Genomic DNA, 19941 nt, shown 5'->3' with positions numbered 1-19941 from the left:
TTAAGAGAAGCACCTTGTCACCTGTTGAGTCTAATAATCAGCTCCTGCAGACGCTCACCCCTGGGCAGCTTCTCCAGCTGACCTAAGCTCCTAGCTTTAGGTATAGGGCTCCAAAGGCCGATTGAAACTGTTTTTTATTCATTTGTTCCTTTTTGAAACGAGTTAAAACCAAGTCAAGGTGTGAACGACCGGCAGATAAAGTTTTTACCATTTTTTCTTTTGAACACGAAACATAAAACATTTAAGCAACGAGAAACAAAAACCACAGACATAAACTGACAGACATGGAGAGCTTGGTGCACCAAGGACAGACAATAGACATAGAAGGAAAAAACTAGATGGTGTCCCACCAAAGGGACCCACATATCCTACCTATGGAACCCAGAACCAGAAATAAGCATTTCTCCAATAGGAGCCAGCAGAGAGGCAGGGCGTCTCCTGCTTTCCCTCTGTTCTAGGAGAGCTCTGAAAGTTTTTTCTTTCTCCAAAGCATCTGCGGAGAGTCTGGCAGGACTGTTTTTCCCAAGCCCATTCTCTCTCATGTCTAGGGTGTAAACTATCTCTAGTCAGGGTCCAAAGACTAAAACATAACTCTAAAAGAACGCATACACAAAAACACTTTACCATTACCTTGTCCCTTTTTTATTACAAGTTTTACTTACGCTAGCCCAAATCATCAAGGCCTTTTCTAGCCCATCTTACCCCAAGGACACTTTTCATCAACAAAACAAAAAAAAATTGATTAAATCCTTTTTCTTAACTCTTTCCTCTCTCCCTGAATGAGCGCTTGATCTCTCCTATGAATCAAGCCTCCTTGACAATACCTTCCCCATGGCGATGGGGCGACCTTATTCGACCCGGTCTTACCTCCCTCTCCAGTGATGCATGAGCGTGCAGCCTGAGAGTCCTCAATCTCTCCGCGGATCTCCTGTCTCCGTCGTCCGGTGGTTGGCCGTGCCAGGGTCCCTGTTCAGGCGCCCACTTGTCCCCCCAGCGGGACCCAGTTATTCAGGGTCCCGAAGGCGCTACCTGTGGGCCAAAATGGGGTGAAGAAGAAGGAGACCAAGCAAGATTCTGTTGTCAAGGTCTCGTTTATTGAGAGGAATGTACAGCATTTAAAGCTCTGAGGCAGGAAATGAAGCAGGAACTGAAGCTTAGGGTGGGGGAGTTTGGGAAGTGCCCAAGGATATAAGGTGAATCACTATACTGCAAGATATCCTCCTATAACAAAGAGGCAACAGTCTTCCGGGGACATGTTCTTTGAAAAGGTCGAACCCTTCTCAGGAATCTGCTCAGGGACATCCGGTGTTTTGCTCAGGCTGAAACATCCTGTCATTGCTCCCAGGGTCTTCCTGGGAGAGGCTCTTAGTTCAACAACCTCAAGTCTGTATGGCAGTCAATTCAAGGTTAAACCTCTGTGGCCATGCAGCCCAGAGTCAAGTAGCCACCTTGAGCTAAGCAGTCACTAAGCAGCTAGGCCCAAATCCAATACGGCTCACTGCACTCTGGGGGGTCTGGTTGGTTGATAGTTATTCTTCCTATGGGGTTGCGAACCCCTTCAACTCCTTCCGGCCTTCCTCTAGCTCCTCCACTGGGGTCTGCCTGCAGATACCGTGTTTTCTTTGATCTTTTTGTCTGTTGCTAGACTCCTAATCTACTTGAAGAGTTCTGTAAACATGAGGTATCTCCCTCAGGGGCTGCCTGAGGTTCCTCTGGGTGTGTGCAGGTTGAGTGGTGTGGCTGGGTCCCAAGACTGACCACCTTTCCTGAGGCTGCGCTTCTGTCAACAGGGGTCAACTGCTTCTGGCAGAAAGACTGAGACCACGGTCTTCTTTTCATCTTCCACTCCACCATTGATGCTCTCTGTCGCTCATTCACCCCTAATCATGCATTCATGAGCATATTTACTAGGTGTTCCTTGAGTGCCAGCACCTTGTAAAGCAGCGGACGTTTTAGTAATGATCTCAACTAGATTTACATTCAGTTTTAAAGTTTTTTTTTAATGTGTATGAGTGTTTCACCTATGTGTGCATACTATGTGCATGCAATGCCTACGGAGACAAAAGAAGGCTTTAGATGCCTTGGAACTGCAGTTACAGACAGTCGTGAACCACCCTGAGGGTGGGGAATCAAACATGGGTTCTCTGGGAGAGCACCCGGTGCTCTTAACCACTGGGCTATCTCTTTGGCTTCCAATTTATATTCGTAGGCAGACCTTGGGCTAAATGATTTATATTTAATGTTTTAAGTAATGCATACAGTAACCATCAGAGCCAATCGCTGGTGTCCCCACTACAGACTGAGAGCCAGGCTCGGAGGAATTAAGGCATTTGTATAAAATCACAGGGCAGTGTTGGAAGACAAGTGGGAGGCACTGCCATGCCTTGACCCTGGGTGAATCGCTTAGCTTCCTGGGTACCACAGCGGAGGTGCAAACAAAACTTGTCTGTTGCGTATTTGTGTGGGTTTTCAGCATCTTATCTGGGATGCAAATCTTTGGACAGGAAATCTGCTAAAGCCCCATTCTCTCTAGTCTCTGGCTGGTTTGAAGCCCTGGTGTTTGGTACAGCCTGGAAGGTTTAGATTCTTTTAGGTCTGCCAGGGAGAAAACTCACCGTCCCGGGCAGTAGTTCTGAAACTCTCCTGGAACAGTGGTTCTACAGGTGTTCATGTCAGTTCCCCAATGGTCCAACCCATGTGGTCTGAAGGGCCTCACAGACAGCACAGGAGACCCCCTTCTGCACAACAAGTGTCCAGGGCCGGGGATTTTTGTTTTGTTTTGTTTTGGGGGGGCAGATAAAAGCAGTTAATACTTTTAACTTTTTTTTTAATTGTTGTTAGGTTTTCATTTATTTGACTCTTTCTGGTCATCAGACGGTGGTAAAGAATGCTTCCCCTGAGCCATGTTTTCAGTAACTGCTCTGTGTAACCTTCCAAGTGTGGCTGATACGGGGTTGGGTGCCTTGGATTCTGAGCACAGAGATTATTGATAATAGCTCATATTACTTTATAAGATTGCACTTTGACATTGAAGGATGGCATTCAGTGGTTAAGCCCACAGTATGTGTGAGGCTGACCTTTCGTCACTAAAATTATAAAAAAAAACATTAATTTTAGATTTTTCTCTCCTTTAACAAAGTACTTCAGTACATCGATTTTTGTTCTCATTTGTGGTGGGTGTTGCTGTTACCCACCCCATTTATGATGAAGCAAATAGAGTTCAGAGAATATTAATATTATTCAAGTGAGTCGCTGACCTGGGAGCTGAGATGTTTTCATTATCTTCACCATAATTTTATCTTTTATTGTTATTTGTGTGGTAACAGTACATGTGTTTGTATAAATTATTTTGATTTTTGTACATGGCTGCATATCAAATCCAGTGCTTTGTGCATGCTAACAAGCACTTATATCATCACCAAGTGCTTACTGTTTTTAAGAAAAGATAATTTGACAATTTCACCCTTGTGCGTAATATATTTCAGTCACACTGCTCACCAGTGCCCTGTCTCATCCTACCTGCGCCCTCTTACCTACCACTTCCAGAGTCAACTCTCATGCCTTTTTAATGTGGCTTTGCTTCTGCTCTGTGACCCACTGAGGTTGGTCAGGAGGCAGCCTGGATGGGCATGACTGTGGAGCTGTCCGTTAGAGCATGGCTATCAGCAGTGGCTACATCACTGAACACAGGGACCCCTCTCCCCCAGCAGCTCTCCATAGCCAATCGCTCCCCTAACAGTCCATTTCCCATGATCCTCTTATCTGTGACTGACTGTTGATGGACCCAGTCTCATACAGGGCCTGTGTAGGTACCTGAAGCTTCCCACAGTATCTGAGGGCCGTGGTTCATGGCTGCCTTCTTCATCATCTGGCTTTTAGTCTTTCCTATCCTCTCTTCCATGACCAGATTTCAGTTCAATCTTAGAGGAATTTCTACATCATGATTTATTATTTCACACCTTCCATCTCTTCTCCAATAGATGCCGAAACCCTTATGAGCGCGCCTTCATGAACACGTGTGCTCCCACAGTGTAGAATATTCATAGTCTTGATTTCAATCAGAGGACATTTTGTTTAGTCTAGGCCTTTGAGTAAAACAGTGTTTTCCATAGATTGACATGTGTGAACACATACGCCATTTACTCCCACCTTTTGGTAAGAAAATTTGCAAATTTTTATGAATATAACAACATCAAAAAATCCCTATATAGTGAGAACCCATCAACTTGCCACTTAAACTCTATAATTGTTAGCATTTCTATGGTATTGCTTTTAACTGTATACTTTTGCATTACATGCTTCTGAAGTAGCAATTTGCATGTTCCTCAGGGATCTTTGCCAGAGTGTTTAATTTTAGATGCCTGTTAACACATATGCCCTGTTACAACATCTTGTAATGGCACCGTAAAAAGATGAAGCCTGACTTCTTGATTTAAAAATATTTGGGGTTTTGGAATTTTGAGATAGAGATCTCAATTGACAGTATTTTATTGAAGCTTCCATGTCTAAGGAGCTTGAAAAACTGCGATGTCACTGGAAGCTCCAGTGACCTGGTACACGCTAAGGTTGCTAAGGTGACTTCAAGAGTAATCACAAGTGCAGTGGAAGCATCAGACCATGGCTGGCAGAGTTGGTTATCACAGCTCATTCTGACATCAAGGGTCCTACTCACGGCATGTGTCATGAGGCCAGAGTTACCTTCGAGTTACCTTCAAATCTAGACGCAGGAACAATCACGCTCACGTGATTCCAGACAGGCAGAATTGTTCTGCCAGGGTGTCTCCTCTCTGCTGCTTCTGGGCTGCTAGCAGAATTTTCCTCTGCGTGTACCTAGGAGTCTTCTCCAGTGTCAGAGTCACATGGGACACTTTTCATCCCCCCACTCTAGATTTATTTCTGTGTATTCTGTTCTTTGGTTTTTTTTTTTTTTTTTTTGTATATGTGTGTGGTATACGCACATACACACATCTGTGCGCTCCAGGCTGGAGGCCAGACATTGACTTTTGGCTGTCTTTTCTATCTCTTTCCACCTTACGTTGAGACAGGATCTCTCACTGAACTCGGAGACTATCGCTGGCTAGGCTGCCTATCCAGTGGACCCCCAGATCCACCCACCTCCCCTCATTTCAGCCCTGGGTTCCAGGCATGCCCGGTCACAGCTTTTATGTGGGAACCAGAGGTGGAACGCAGGTCCTGCTGTGCACCCTTTGTCCACTGAGTCATCCCTAGACCTGCTCTCTCTTTTTTTTTAAATCAACAGCAGAGATGCTGCTGGTTTAAGGGAATCGGCGGTCAGTGAGTTGGCAGTATCCTTAGTCCTTTGGTATTTACCTAGGGCCTTTCAAAAATACATATTTGGGGAATTCCCAAGTTTTGTGTTCTGTGACTTGGCTTCCATGGCAACCTTCTTACTCAGCCGGAGGCTATGGTTCCTTGGGTGTGTGTCTGCTGGGACGCCTCGTGTTGCCCAGCTCTGTCACCGTGTCCCTTCATCTTTACCTTGGCTGTCTATTACTTCTCTTTGAGACAGAAGCACACCGTGTAGCCCAGGCTACCCTTCCAACTCCTGGTAACATTCTTTTGCCTCAGCCTTCCAGGTTCTGGGCACACACAGGCGTGGGTCACCATGTTAGGCGAAGACATCTGTGTGTAAATCTGTACTGGGTGGGGCTGAGGTGAGTGACTTGTAGACCCACTCCATCAGTATTAAAAGCTCTGTGTTAATTTAAAAACATTTTTGTGGCAGCTCTATTTGCTCTAGAAGCATGATGTTGATGGCTTTCTGCATTTCTTTTCCCGTTGAGGTTAGGAAGCATCTCAGGTGTGCACAGTATTGTTCTAGATGTGGTTTGGTGTGTGATTGTATACATGTCAATAAGATATGTCTTAAAACCCAAGTAGGGAATTAAAAGTTTATCTGATGGTAGTATAAGCCTGGTCCTTAATAACTCACCAATTGCATATTTAGCTCCGTTCACTTTTTAAAAATTATTTGTACGTGCACATATGCCACGGCACATGTGTGGTCGGGGACAGACATGGGTGGTGTCAGTTCGTACTTCTACCTTGCTGAGGTACATGCTGGGTACTGCAGTCTAGCTGGCCCGAGAGCTTTCTGGAGAGTTCCTCTTGTCTCAATGTAGAAGTACCAGGATTACAGATGTACCCCATTGTATCTGGCCATTTTATGCGGGTTCTAGGGTTCACAATGTTTGCACCAGAAAGTACTTTAATTCACGGAGCCATTTTAAGGGCCCTTGTTACATTTTTAAAATAAGAACGTTACCATACCAAGCTCTTGCCTCCTGTTCAGGGTGGATTATGTGCCTATATACTTATAATATGTACATCTGAAAGTGTAGGACTTTTGTCTCTTCTGTGAAATATAACCCCAGAAATGTAAGCACTACAATAGAAATGCAATTCTATTCTATTCATCACACTAAAAAATCTAGTATAAAAATGACCTGGGGGCTGGAGGGATGGCTCAGGGGTTAAGAGCACTGACTGCTCTTCCAGAGGCCCTGAGTTCAATTCCCAGCAACCACATGGTGACTCACAACCATTTGTAATGGGATCCGATGCTCTCTTCTGGTGTGTCTGAAGACAGCTACAGTGTACTCACATATATAAAATAAATAAATCTAAAAAAGACCTAAAAAAATCTCGTATATTTTTTTTAACATCTTTCATCAATGGTTGCAGTGAGACTTCCAAATACTCCGCCTCCATTGTATGACCTTAATTTACAGTAATGTAGCACACACTCTCGATAAAATGCCTCCACATTTAGTCTCCCAGGACTTGGAGTGTAAGACTCTGCTGCTGCGCTAACTTAAGGGGAAAAAAGCCCGATTCCAAAAGGAACACTGAGTGAGGGTATATCCGATATTCTGCAAATCACAGCCTTGTTTCCAGGGGCCGCTCTGAAGGCAGCTTTTCTGACCATAGCATTCCATCTGTGGTTTTGACTGCTTCCCCAAACACAAGGATAGTAGGTGTGTACTCCCCGTGCTCCAGGGCTTTATAAAGGCGACCAGAGCAGCCCTGGTGAGTAGGGCTTTATTCTGTAGCCCTCAGAGCCAGACTCCTGTGGAACTTCGGTGGTCATGGTAGATTGCTGGCCCAACAAGAGCCTAGTCATGGGCAGCCTGGTGTCTCTGAGGCATGCATGGTGGCAGGCTGTCCCGGGTAATCACTCCAGGCAGCCCACGGAAAAACCGCTTTCTGGTTAAGTCTGCCTCATAGCGTTCCATCAATGGAAAAAATTGAACATGATGAGGGTGTGTAACGAGCAGACAAATATATCCAGCATTGCACAGGATCCGTTTTTAGCTCTCAACGGCTGAGCAGTCGAAGTGTTAGACACCGTTTCCTGGCTCAGCAGGGCAGAAGGAAGGCAGAGCGTAGCTTCTAGCTGGGTGGAACTTTGTTAACCGTAGGCTCCAGAGAACAACTGGCCACAGCCACCTTTCTGACCAAGGTAAGGTGTTGTAAAAATGCTTGTCTATCCTTATGAGTTGAGACTTCACTTATCTGGGAGATACGTTTTTCCTAAATCTTTTCTTGGTAACATGTCCTTAGGGCTTTGTCTCCTGTCAGTTTATCCTCAGCACGAGTTACTGAACCGGATGGATTATTTCAAAGTTTAGTGCATACGTGATTTCAGATGCCTCTGGGTGATGTATTACAATTGCCTTAGGATATTTTGTGAATTGGAAACTCTCCAGGCTGATTTGTATAGACTGTTTTCCCCCTACAAGATGCCTGAAGATATTGCCGTGTCTCAGTCTGATCGTGTTAAAATGGGAGTGACTGTTGCTTATCTTTCCGGTCAATTTCTTTCAGGGTGGAATGGGAAGTTGAAATGTGACTGAGATTGTATTTGTGTTGCTTCCCGGTTATAGCAAATGCTGCTTTTAGCCGAGTAATGCTTTATTTACGGTCTTCTAATTTGCTGTTCAGGGTTCAGCATTATTTGTCCTTAGGCTTGTCTTGAGCTTTTGGGGATCGGGGCGGTGGGGGGCAGAATCGTTGTGGTCTGGATGGGAGGCCCTCAGTTTAAGCAGAGCGAGGGAACTGGGTGGTGACTTTCTTTAGAGCTTGAACTCCAAGCACACGCTGTCCCAGTGGAGGGCGTGTGCTGACAGCCGGAGAGAGAAACCCTAGCTTGGGTTCCTCTTGCTTGGTCGGCCATTCATTTGGCCCAGCATGTAATTCTCAGAAAATTGGTGGGTGGAGAGAGCGAAAATAGGAAGGTCTTTTGAAGTCATAACTTGGAAGTGTATTTATAGTCTATTTGGAGAGTAAGGGTTCGTCTGCATGGCTGCTGGAGTGTTTCCTGGTGTGTTTTAGCCTTTTACTGTGGCCTTAAGTCAGGGCTAGGGATTCCGACGATCTGCTTCCTTTCACTGTAAAGATGCTATGGCGACTGGGGTCGTGCAATTGAAGTTCATTTTTAGCTGTAGAAGACTGTCTCCCCATGGGCGTGGTGGGTACCCTCAGTCCGTCCTGTCCTTTATAGAAATGTCTTCGGAAGGGTGGAGACATCGGGGTGAAATGAAGTTCAGGTCATGCCTACCCACAGAATAACGGGTCCCATTGTTGATTCCTTTTAATTTCAGAAATAGTGCTCGGACAGAGCGGGGACAGTTCAGAGTGGGGGTGCTTTCCCGTTTCTCTGCTGAGTTGGACACTTGGCACTGGCTTTGGTTTTTATGGACTCACAGGCTGATGCAGAGCTCAATGACTCAGGTCCACAGCACCAGCTTAGATGGTGTTACGAATACGTTCAGATAAAACCATCGGTACTGGTTGTGAAGCCTTCTTAGATCCTGCTTAGGGGGAATAGTCAAGGGTCCTTGGGGAGAGATTGTCCTTCCAGTGTGACCCCACTCCACTCACTTGAAGGACCGAGTTTCACTGACTAGAGCCCCACTTACTATGCAGTTAGTACGCGGTCTCCACAGGTCCTTTGAGACGTAAGTATGGAATGAATGAACGAACCCCGGATTTCATTCCCTACGTAACCCAGGCACTTTCCCAGATCTGGGAAGACCTCCAGGTTTGCTCTGCTCTGTAAAAGTCGCTTACATGGTGATAAGAACTGGATTTAGTATGATCTTGTGCCCCAATTTCTAGATGTCTTAGAAAATGATTTCCTGGTCACAGACATTTATAACTGAGACATTTTGGACATATTTTACTTTCAAAGAATTAGCATTTTTCTCTGTTGAAGTTAAGAGTATCTTAGATACAGGCCAAGCATGTGATGTCTTTGTGAGAAAAGTAAGTGTTCTGGATAGAAAGGATTGAAAGAAAGCATTGCTAGTGAACAAAAAAGTAGTGAGGATATAAAATACATGGAGCTATTAATTGAATTTTAATAGCAGTGGTGGTAAATCACTTTTTATTACTCAGTCTTGCTTAGTGAGAGCTATGGGTCCCTGATAATTCTGTCTTGGTATAATTTAAAATTTTTTTTGTAGTTCTGTGGTTAGAACTACAAATCCAGGGTCTTTTGCATAGCAGGCAAGTGCTGTACTGTACACACACACACACACACACACACACACACACACACCCCCTAGCTTCTCAACCTTTCTTAAAACAAGCTAACAATTGTTGGGGAGATTCAACTGTGTCCCCAAATCTGTTTTACGTTATTCCTCTCAGCCTCCCCCTCCCTTTCTTTTTCTGGATCTTGCTGTTTAGTTTTTTGAGACAGGGTCTCTCTATGTAGCCCTGGCCATTCTAGAACTTTTTATGTAGACCAGGCTGGCCCCAAGCTCTGCCTCTGTCTTATGGGTGCCAGGATTAAAGGTGTTGACTAGAGCCTGGCTTCCCTATTTCTTTAGTCCATGTCTGTGGAAACAGAGCTGAAAACGGATCTTAGTTTTATGAATTGGAACACTGAAAATTCACAGCACTGAAGTGGTTTATTCAAAATGACAGAGATAGTTATTTGCCCAGAGATATGGAAGGAGTTAGGGTATCCTGTAGCCAAGCTGGGATGGGTGTCCAGATATCCTGTTAATTCTATTCTCGCACTATTTAAAAATCAGGAATACTTTGGTATATCTGTACTTGTATACTGTTAGTAAGTTAATAAAGGCCTGTGTATACATGTGTCTGTACATGTATGTATTTCACATGTGCACATGCATCCACATCTGTCTTTCCTACCCTCCTCCTCCTGCTCCATCGTCTTCTCTTTTCAGCTCTTCACAAATCTGATCAGCTCAGACAGATTTAAACATCTCTGTAGAGGAAGGATTTTCACCTTGTTATCGTTTAACACAGTTTAAAGCTCCACTCAGACCACGGCCCCCATCTTTGTACTGTTGCTACAGAGAACTTCTGGCCCACTGGACTTAGCCCAGCCTACTTGATAAAGCCCTTGTGATTGGCATTCTTGCACCATTCGGTTCCCTCTTAGTCTTTAATTAAGAGGCGGGCCTTTTCTTCCTTTGCATTGTTGTATTCTTTCCCCCTTGATCTGTAAAGAACACAGATTTGGTTTTGCTCACCGTTTTTAAGTCCGAGAAATCTAAGAGCACAGCACAAAGAGACAGGCAGTAGGCAATTAAAACTCTGCAGCGAGTTTTTCTCCCAGGAACAGATGTACTTTTGCTGTAGTAAGAAAACGCTCATATCTTCGAGAATTTGGACAATCCAGGGAGAACGGCTCAGGCCTGAATGATGTAATTTCTAGGTCTCACTTCCCGCAATACCGGATATTGGCAAGTGAAATTTGGAGGGGACAGAATTGGAGGAGTCTCCTGCCTTGTGAGCCAACATTAGGATATTACTTGGGTTTCTCCAGGGTGAATTTAAGGCTCAGGCCTCTTGACCACTTATAAACTCTGGAGACTAGAAGTGTGAAATCATTGTACAACAGGGCCACACTCCTCCTGAGATGCTGGGAAGAAACCTTCCTTGATCATTTTAGCATCTGGTGGAGGCCACTAACTCTTGGTGTCCTTAGTTTGTAGCCACACAACTGATTTCTACCCATGCTCTGAGGTCTCATTCTGATAGACTCTGTTTAGGTTATGGTTAGTTCTTGTCCTGCCAGATGCATTTTGGGAAGGACCAACAAACACAGCGATGGCCTGCAGTCTCGCAAGGCACTTGGAGACAAAGTTTACCTATTGTGATGGTTGTACATGCTTGGTCCAGGGATTGGCACTATTAGGAGGTGTGGCCTTGTTAAAGTAGGTGTGTCACTGTGGGCATGGGCTTTAATATGTTTGTCCTGGCTGCCTAGAAGTGGGTCTTTCAGTAGCAGCCTTCAGATGAGATATAGAACTCTCAATCCCTGCCTGTACCATGCCTGCCTGGATGCTGCCATTTTCCCACCTTGATGATAATGGACCGAACCTCTCAACCTGTAAGTCAGCCCCAATTAAATGTTATCCCTGTAAGATTTGCCTTAGTCATGGTGTCTGTTCCCAGCAGTACAACTGTAACTAAAACACCTAAGAAGTGGCGGACAGGGTTATCACTTAGACTCCAGCAAAGGGGTGTGGCTCTTGCTAGAGATGACATCCAAGGGAGTTGATGCATGGAGTTCTCAGGGTTTCAGTGAAGGCTGAGAAATCCTGGGTATCTTTAAGGTCAGTCCCAGGGAACAGTTCTCATCTAGCTTGCGTGCTAGGCATGACACATGTCCCTAGCTTATACTCACATTGGAGTAGGGTTTCCAGGATGAAGCAGGAAGGGAGGAAGCAGGCTGGTAAGCTCAATGCTCAAGTCCGTAAGAGGCAAAATGGTGGGACGCACTCTCCTGGAGTGAGGACACACTGACCCCCAGCTCTCTGGGGCCACCGTCAGCAGGTGGAAAGGTACCTGACAGATGAGTGAACAGGGAGCCCACACAGGCAGGCGGAACAAAGCAGTCCTAGGTAGGAGAGTATGTGGAGCTTCATGAACATTGGCCTTCACCGGGGTGCTCTTGACCCTTCCTCCTTTTAATCCCAACTGCTCAGATGCTGAGCCTCTGCTCTGAGGCTGTGATGGTTGCTAGAGTGCCTCTGTTCTTCACGGACCTCATTCTCAAACTTAATTACAGTTGGACTTTCTCCACCTTCCTCTGGCTCTGGTCCAGTTCACAAAAAGCCTTTACCTTGCCAAGTGTGTGAAACCCAATGTTCCTTCCTTTGTCCTTGAAACAGGAGTGCTTGATGGTTTTATATATAATTCCAATTTTATTCCTAATCCCTGTCTTAGTCCCTAAATACATTTTTTAAAAAATAGCATGATCCAGTTCTGATTTAGTTATTGGTTTAATTCCAATTTTTTCCCATTTTGAGTGTGTGTGCATACATGTTTTGTATGTGTGTGGGTATCCCTGCATAGCGATGTGCATGCGTGTATATGCATGTGTGCATGTTGAAGCCTGAAATTGATATCAGGAGTTATCATCAGTCACTTTTTCGTCTTGGTCTCCCAGGCAAGGTCTCTCAATCAAACCCAGAGTTCACCGATGTGCCTTGTCTTTCTCACCTCCTGCTCTAGGGATCCTGGAATTACAGGCAGGCTACCATGTGACAGCTGAACTCTGGCCCTCATGCTAGTGTGGCAAGTGCTTTAACCACTGATCAACTGAAGTTTCTAATTCCTTTAGTTACCATGCAGATGAGTGAGTTTCAAGCATCCAGACATGTAACATCCGACATATGTCCTCTTCTGTCTCCTCTCCGCTTGCAGCTCTCTCCACCCCTGCCATTGGAATCCTCTCTCTTTCAGGTCACAGAACACTTCATTTCTTCCCAACTCAGCTTACTGCTCTATTACATGTCTGGGCCCCTCCCTGTTTCTCTGACCCCTTGGTGTTGGAGTCCCTTGGCTTCCCTTTGCATGCATAGACCGAGCTCATGCAGCCTGCACTTAAATGCCTCCTTCAGAGGGAGGAGTGGCATGCCAATGCATCTAGCATGCCTTGCTTGACTGCAGACTCAAGTGTCCAGTTACCCCACTCAACACTGTGAGGACACACTCACACCTGGCATGTCTAGCATTGAATCCCCAATCTTTCGTGTTAGCTTCCTTCTGCTGTGACAAGATCCTGAGAAGATGGCTGTCAAGGAGGACAGGGATTTGTGGTTTATGACTTAACACAGCTTCAGTTTGTTTGGCTGTTGTTTTGGGGCCTGCAATGGGGCAGTGAGTACATCCTGACAGAGAGCCTGCTCTGTGGCAACAGGGAAGAAGGAAGAGGAAGAGCTCAGGGTCTCAGTACTCCATTTAGGACGCCTGCTTCCCACTAAGACCCTGTGTCTTCACAGTTTCATCTCCTTCCAGATAGATGTGCCTGACACAAGCTGGCTTAGACTTCAATCTACTGGCCTTGAGGGGATTTTAAATTCTAGATCGTGTCTCACTGTGTGTTGCGGGGCTGACCTCTAGCTCTTGATTCTCCTGCCTCAGCCTCACGAGCTGATTACAGATGTGTAACACCACACTTAGCCCTTTGTGGATTTGTGAGACCAAAACCACCATCTTCTCCTAGCCTGTTCTGTTCTGCCTGGCTGTTTCCCTCAGTGACTTAGGCTGAGACTCTTAAGAGTTGCCGTAGCGTCTCTCACTGTGCACTCCTCTCCATGGAGAGTCCTGTGGGTTCTTCTCTCACTGTGTCCAGTGTCTGCCCACTCCTCAGCTCAGCATATCTGCCTGCCTTTGCTTGGGAACATAGTAAAAGTGAACCCTGATGGAGGGCCACATTGCCAGCCAAGCTAGAATAGTCACACATTCCTGAGGGAGGAGGACACACCTATTTACATGAAGTGGACGCTGGGGAGGGAAATGTGTGGTTTATGTCCGTTCACTTTTCAAGTTTAAATGGAACAGTGTGTAATGAAGAAAGTTTTTTTACTTGCCAAGAATAACTTGATAGGATCACTGTAGCATATTTTGGTTGTAAAATGTGATTGAGGCTCTGTCTGCTTCCAATTTCCTGAGGCATGGGTCTCATTCGTGGCTCTCCCCAGTCCAAGACAAAGAAGCCAACCATTGCAGCTCTGTATCCTGGGACCCCAGGCTGCCTGTGTTGTGGCGTGAAGCTTGGGCACCGCTTACAGAAACCCAGGCTTGCTTTTGTGGGATGGCTCAAGCGTAGTTAATAAGGAGAGGTTATTTAGAAGTCGCTCCGGTAGCTTTGACTCTGGAGCTCGTAAGTTACAGAGGAGGGCCATTATTTAGAATATCTGGTTGTGGTGCTCACCCCTGGACGGCACAAGGTCTTGGCAGTCTGGAATGAAGGGGGAAATTTGGATGCTACTGAAGGGGAGACCTAGGAGAAGGTAAAATGGGATAGAACTTTAACGTATCAGAAAACAAACAAGCAAACACTAAGGTGGAGGGACTGGGAGTCGAGAACTTGCCTTCCAAGCAGCAGGACCTGTGTGTAATCCCAAGAACCCATGTTCAAAAGCCCAACCACCAATAGCAAAAGCAGTATAGTGCGGTATGTGTGGGTAATCTCAGCGCTGGAGAGGCGAGATAACTGGATCCCGGGGACTTCTTGACTAATCAGCCTGGCCTTACTCAGCTAGATCCAGGCCAATGAAAGAGAGACTCTGTCTCAATGAAAAGAAGACAAATGCTGTCTGAGGTACAGCAGCTGAGGTCCTCTGGCTTTTGCACACACATAAAACACATGCATGCTCACCCACACAGACAAGTGTGCTTCCCTACAGACGAAAAGAAACATATACATACACACATTCACACACCACTGCCAGCAATAGCAGCAGCAGCAGCAACAACAACAGCATCATCAACAACAGCATCAACAACAACAACAGCAGCAGCAACAACAACAACAAATGACACTTTCAAGGGCCTGGCTGAAAAAACGAATGGAACACATTTTTGAGAATTCTTAATGGAAGATATTTTCTTTCTCACTATCGGGCCATTTCATCCTAAACTATATGGATTCTATAATTCTGCTTCCAAGGAGGTTTGTCATCGAACCCCTGAGATGTTTTTCCGTTCCTGTGCTGGTTCGCCTGTAGCCAGCCACTCGAGTTCTTGGCATCTCACAAACATACCAGCAATGTTTGTGGGATGTGGTCTCTGTGCTGTCGGGGTCGTGAGATCTGCATCTCCAGTGCTGCTTCTTGTGGTGCATGTTTGTGACCCACCTCACATCCCACACAGGCTGACAGTCTCCGGGAAGAGGGGATCCCATTGCAGAGCGTTGGCTTTCCTTGAAGCACTTCACCGGAGTGCTGGGCGGTCTCCCAACCGTTCCTACCGACTTGCTGAGTGGAGCAATTTATTTCTTTCCAGTTCCCCAAGTTTCTGTCAAGAACAAGAACATGTCTTTTCCTATAAATGCCACCCAGTAGGGGGGACCCTACGTGACTCTGAATGGGTCACTTCACATATATCTGGGCTGGGGCTGGGGTGGTAGGCACTTGACCACTCGGGCCCCCCCAGCTGCCTCTTCCTCTTTGCTTTGTCCTTTGTCATTTATTGCCTTCTCCTTCTTGACTGTGTCATGGACACTTGGGCACTGCTGTCCCTTTTCCACTTCATCCTGAGCAAGCTGGGGTCCTTCTCCTTTTTGTTCAGTTGCTGCTTCAGTTGCATACGGACCCAGGATACATAGGACTCCTGAGTGTTTGGACTTGCTATTTTCCAGTTCCCTATAGTCCTTTCTTCCCTTTCCTTAGCTGACAGAATCCTGTGCATCCTCTGAGTTTCTCGGAAGTTAAAATACAAAGGAAATGAGAGCTACAAGCTTAACGTGTAGAGCTCTCAATGATGGATGGTCCCTTTCTTGTCTGGCTCTGAGTCGTAGCCCGGGTGTTTGTCTTGAATCGTGATTTCCTGAGTTTTTGGAGAGTGCTTACTCTGGTTGATCGTAAGTCTTCTTAGTAGGAGCACAGGACAGTTAGTCTCGACTGTCAACTTGATTAAGGAATACCTAGGAGTTTAGGGACAGATCACGGGGATGCTGGGCTTGTTAGAATAGATCACTGGGTGATTTTAGGATTCTCTCTCTCTCTCTGTTGAGTCCCTTAAGGTGCATTCTTGTGGGGCTGATGTCTTCCCACAGCCCCTTCCTCCAAGTGCTCTTTCCTGGCCACCATACAATGGAAGAGCCCCTACCACCAGCTCCTACCAGGGTGAACTCCATTGCTACAGACCCAGAAACACAGAGCCACGTGACATAGACCCTCAGAAACCATGGATAGAGTAATTTATCCTCTTTGTTTTTGATAATTCTTCAGATACTTCATTATAACAAATATATGTATCATTCTGATGAAAGTACTATTTGAGTTTAATGACGTAGTTTTAAAAATGGGTTTCAGGACCACCAAGTCAAAAAGACACACCTATATGTCACAACCCAGTATACAAACAACCCCCCCCCCCCACACACACACACACACACAAGCAGCAGTTTTCCCTTTACAGGACTTTACCTTTAAGGGACACGCTCTGTCATGTTTGTTCTTCTAATCGTATTTCCTCTCTATTCTTTGTGGGGGTTGACTCATGATGGGGTCTTGATGACCCACGAATGGGCTGAGCCCCTAGTTTGAACAGCAGAGCTGTGTGCAATGCTTGCAGGTGTTAGGGTTCCATATAGAGCAGGTGTGAGTTCTGAGATGACCCCTCACATGAGAAATGAGCTTAACTAAGGTGGTGAACTGGGCCCCAGAATGGGGCCATTGTCCCTGTGGAATTTATGACTTTCTCCCTGTTGAATGTCAGCCATGCTTGTCCACTGAGCTCAGGCTCCTGGGGCATTTGGTGCCTGATTTCTTTCATCTGTTAATGGGCCCACTGCATTGAAAGAAAACCTGTGGGACTTAACAACAGTGGTCCTTAGCTTAGGGCCTTGAACAGCAGCTTGCTTCTTGCCCACTCTGTTTGTAAAGACTACAAATCCCCCGCAGAGACCGGATGTTCTTTTGCCTGCCTCTTTGCCCGAATGAGTTCAGTAGCTTTAGAATTGGAAATGCATTCCCTCAAGTCCTGGTATTCAGTTCCTGCATTCCAACTGCGGTTCATTGACAAACTGCGGACTGGGTCACTTTGACAGAGTTTAAATCTGGGTCCTTTACAGAGCTAAATGGTGTTATTTTAAACACATGTGCCCCTTTCCTGTGGCCTTGTAGTCACATGTAGAAAGTAAAATATTAAGACTGGTTTCCTTAGCCTCTCCCTGGGAGCACACTGGACTAGATACTGACTTGTGGGGAACTGGTATGTTATCTGATGTTGAATGATGTCTCTGACCTTTCTGATACTTATGTCTCTAAGGAGTGTGTCCTTTGGGGCTATAGCCTCCAGAAGACATTAATTTAAGGCATTGATAGTTGCTCAGTATGTTACTGGATTATTTGATCATTTTTTTCAATCACAAGGATCTAATTATTCAAGTGCATGGCTTGGGGAATTGTTTTCTTGGGCATTTGATACCCATTGTAAATTATGTTTTATATGTTGTGATTTTTTTGGGGTGTCTGACAAAAATCAGACATACTAATAGTACAATTTAGAAAATTATAAATTTGCATGTAAACATAGATAAGGATTAATGGCTCATAATCAACAACAGATCTGAAATGACAGATGACAAAAGATTTGATATCACACTACACAAAATTAGTAGCTTACAGCTGATGGTAGTCATATATTTTAGGTATTTTCACATACATTTCTATACATGACTCTCCATCTGTGACAGATAGATAGTTTTATTTGCAATTTGCAAATGGGGAACATGAAAACCAGAAGGGGTAAGTCCCTTCCCCCAATGTCTTACATGCCACACCAGATGCAAGTAAGTCTTCACTCAGGTTCTCTGACACAAACCAGGCCAAATTCTGATCCTTGTCTTCTGAGTGGCTGGGACCTGATCCAAATAGAGGGATATCAGCAGACTTCATGGTAGCTGGTGATGGTGACCTTCTATCTTATCTGGCTGAGGGATTCACCACCGACTGTGGGGAGCCGAGTTCAGCCCCTAATCTCTTTGGAGCTATGGAGCCTGTTGATGTCTCTTTGTGGGAGACCTTGGGTTTTACTGTCTCACTCAGCCAGAAATCTGCCTTTGCTCAGTGGCCCCGACCCTAGCTCTGCTCACTCCACCGTTCAATTCCAGCCCTCCTTATAGCTAATAACTCAGCCCCATCTGCCTACCCGCTGGCTTCTTCCTCCTCTCCATCTGGGCCCACCTCAGCCCCAAGATGCAATGGTCCAAGTTTTGTTTTGTTTCTTTGTTTTGTCTCCTGTTCTAAGTTGAGCACTCCATTGAGAGTAGAGATTTTAGCCATCAGTGTACCTCATTCTGAAGGCAAATGACGGTTAGGTCAATCTTAAATTTTCCCATGTGTGATGGTTTGTATATGCTTGGCCCAGGGAGTGGCACTATTAGGTGTGGCCTTGTTAGAGTAGGTGTGTCATTGTAGGTGTGGGCTTAAGACCCTCATCCTAGCGGCCTGGAAGTCAGTCTTCCACTAGCAGCCTTCAGATGAAGGTATAGAACTCTCAGCTCCCCCTGCACCATGCCTACCTGGATGCTGCCATGCTCCTGCCTTGTTGACATTTTTAATATGGTAATTGATCATCATTTGGAAGCCAGAGAGCCCCTTCTCTTCTTGTTTGGGTTTTAGCTTCAAACACTACCTGATAGATTCCTATGATCGGGAACAATATGAAATAGAAGGATTTCTTTTGAACATCATGGGGTTGTGGCTAATTTTAAAAATCAGAATATTATTGTTATCTAATAGATAAAGATTATTACGTGAACCTTTATGTGTGGCATCAAACCTTTGTTATATAAACTGTTTTAATGGTCTTTGTATTTCACAGAGCCTTCGCCTACATTATGTTCCTATGAACTGTAGGTCTCACTGTATATCAGTACCTAATGAGTATTATCGCAGCTTACACCTCCATGCGCACTATTGTGATTTAATCTAATATATATTTTTGCTATTTTCAAGTACTAGTCTTCTAATATGTATATATATATGTATATACATATATATATATATTTACGTTTACAGGACCTTTTTTAAAATTGTTTTATTATTTTGGTTTCAGTCTCTTTACTACCAAAATAGTTTTAAAAAAACCCTCGAATATCGTAAAAATTGCCTTTGTGAAGGAGTTGTGGGGCAGAGGTTGTTGCAACTGATTTACTTATTCTCTTCCTTTTGCACAAAACACATAGCTGAAGCGTGATAAGGAAATATCTTTTCAAAGTCATCGGGACAATAGTTACATAGTGTCTCTCAGGGCTACCCTGTCTGTCAAGGAATGTCTCCTCGATGTTGAGTTTGCTCTTGCTGCTGCTGCGGTTTTTTTTAAGGCTCTTTCTTTCTCTCTCCTGTGGGTGGAGTTGACCAGGTGTGTTGAACAGCTGGCGCCGGCCAGGTGCACTGAACAGCTGTTGTGCATTTGCCTCTATTAGCTTGTGTTCCGCTGTGGGCTTCCTTTACCCTGCCCTTCTGCGCTCGCTATCCGGCCTATGCAGAGAAGACTCATCCCTGAGGGTCTGTGAGTCTGTCTTTTGAACATAGCCTGTAGGGAGAAATCTTGCTTTTGGTCTGTGTCAAAATCAATCTTCTAAGCTAGGATCTGCCTTCATCCATCCCATAGGTGTTTCCAGAGTGCTTCTTGTGAGTCCACAGTTCAGGCTTTTAGGCAAAGTTCTAGTGAACGATAGAGTCTTCCAGTATATTTCTCAAATATCACAATAATAGAAATGAGGGCTGGACACGGAACTAAGTTGGTAGGTGCTTGCCTAGCCTGCTGAAAGGCCTGGGTTTGGTCTTAGCACTGGGTGTGGTACATTACAGATGCACTCCTGTAATCCCAGCCTTTGGGAGGTAGAAGCAGGAGGACCAGGGTTTAAGATCATCCTTGTAGAATTCAAGGCTAGCCCGAGATAGTTGAGACCTCATC

At 45.2% G+C, this 19941-nt stretch overlaps 1 protein-coding gene across 1 annotated transcript in view; it reads left to right on the top strand.

Annotated features, from left to right (window-relative positions):
- Window positions 1-6680: 6680 nt before the first annotated feature.
- Window positions 6681-19941, top strand: part of Tiam2 (TIAM Rac1 associated GEF 2) — a 121712-nt gene continuing 108451 nt past the window's right edge. The window contains exon 1 of the mRNA XM_032894768.1: window positions 6681-7483. The gene's annotated coding sequence lies outside the window, so the exon portion shown is untranslated. The remainder of the gene's footprint in view (window positions 7484-19941) is intronic.

The sequence above is a fragment of the Rattus rattus genome, chromosome 2 (assembly GCF_011064425.1).
Source record: "Rattus rattus isolate New Zealand chromosome 2, Rrattus_CSIRO_v1, whole genome shotgun sequence".
Classification (NCBI taxonomy): Eukaryota; Metazoa; Chordata; class Mammalia; order Rodentia; family Muridae; genus Rattus; species Rattus rattus.
The sequence above is the reverse complement of the archived record's forward strand: the minus strand, read 5'-3'. Positions and strand labels throughout refer to the sequence as shown.